The sequence below is a fragment of the Prionailurus viverrinus genome, chromosome E2 (genome assembly GCF_022837055.1).
Source record: "Prionailurus viverrinus isolate Anna chromosome E2, UM_Priviv_1.0, whole genome shotgun sequence".
In the NCBI taxonomy this organism is placed as follows: Eukaryota; Metazoa; Chordata; class Mammalia; order Carnivora; family Felidae; genus Prionailurus; species Prionailurus viverrinus.
The window spans coordinates 5383367-5384968 of NC_062575.1; the positions used below are offsets into that span (position 1 = coordinate 5383367).

General features: G+C 43.7%; 1 pseudogene; it reads right to left on the reverse strand.

The window, feature by feature from the left end:
* Positions 1-221: 221 nt before the first annotated feature.
* Positions 222-374, reverse strand: LOC125153848 (uncharacterized; annotated as a pseudogene).
* Positions 375-1602: the final 1228 nt, after the last annotated feature.

The following is a 1602-nucleotide window of genomic DNA, read 5'->3' on the forward strand; positions in this document are numbered from 1 at the left end:
AGAGCTATTTTGTCCCATTGTAAAAGGGAGGTAGAAATTCTACGTAAAAGAATGAACAGAAACATGTCTCAATTTCAGGTGTAAAACTCCCATAAGGCATCATGAGACAAAGTACCAGTTGCAACTGTTCCTGGGACACAATTGAACCTGCTCATATAAATACAACTGAAGAACTCTGTGAGTTACTGGCCCTGCAGGTAATCACTGATTCTCTCCCTTCACGACTGAAGTTCCACGTACATTTTCGATTACACATGCCGCTTCTGAAAATTCAGAGTATTTCCACCTAGGGGACAACTGGAGAAATTCTCGATGAGCAATAATCGTGCCTCGGATAAACCTCATTGGCTATGATACTGCCACTGCGCAAAGCTTGGGAGAACTTCTCTATTGCACATTGACCAACACAGAAGGACCAGTAATGAGTTCTGAAATTTAACTAATAACCCTCAACACTGCACAAAGCACACAATATAATGTTGGAAAGTGTTGTTATCTTTTCCAGTCACGAGGCTCATAGCAGACATTCTGAACAAATTCATGGCCTACTCTGAAATAGGAAAAAAAATGAAAATAATCAGGATAATCCCATGCAAAGAAAGTGAGAAAGGTGTCCCATGCTCCAGAAGACTTGAGGGTGCAGTGAAGTGTCATTCTCCTCAAGTTATTTCCACAAACACAAAGTGATAGCCACGTGGTCCTCCACCTCCACACACTTGTGGCGTCCAGAGGCACTAGCTAACATGATGATCTTAAACTGGAGAAGTCTGGAGGCTTGTGAGGATGTAAATCAAACAGTAAAAATACCAGAGGGCATAGAAAACCAGACAAGGTCAGATAAATTTTCCAGAAAGCATTGCAACTGAAATAGGCAACAGAATTTACCTTGTCTTTCTCTGCATCCATGGTAGAGACACAACTGATATTCCCCATGGGAGTTGCACCATGTCCTAGGTCTCATAAAAGATGGAGGGGGATGGATGTTGATTCTGACTTGCATAGACTGTGTGCAAGAAAAACAAACCATCCGCAACAGGTTTCATTATATTCAACTCTTTCACATTCTCATGTCCCGTACTAGGGGCAGAGGGTTTTTCAGGTGCCTCAGGTGACCCTTGAGGACAAGAGGGAGATCTGATCCTGTCCTTTGAGGAAGGTCTACATGGCCCTGGTTCAGGAGTTTTTATAACTAATCAAGCATCTGTGAACAGTTCAGGTCTCAACTAGCTAGAAATAAAGTTAGGGGTGTGTTTCATCCCTCAGAGAGCCCAGCACATGGTCTCTGTACAAGCTACATCCTAGGGAGTCAGCATGTATAAGGCCTCTTTCCTTCTCAGAGACATGTGTTGCCCAGCTCACTGGGTGGAAACGACTGCCCATTTCATTCATTTCCTGAGAAATTTGAAGCACATTACACTGTCCTCACTCAGGCTAACCTGAAAGCCCTGTGGTGCCATCACTGCATCCTCTCCAAACACTCAAGAAGTAAAAAGACAAAACGTGTTTTATAAGTCAACTCATACTGTTTCAATCATCTTTCCAGATGGTGGAGGTGGAGGGTGAGGTCCCAGAGGCCACCAGGTTGGAGAAGTTGGTGGTGGC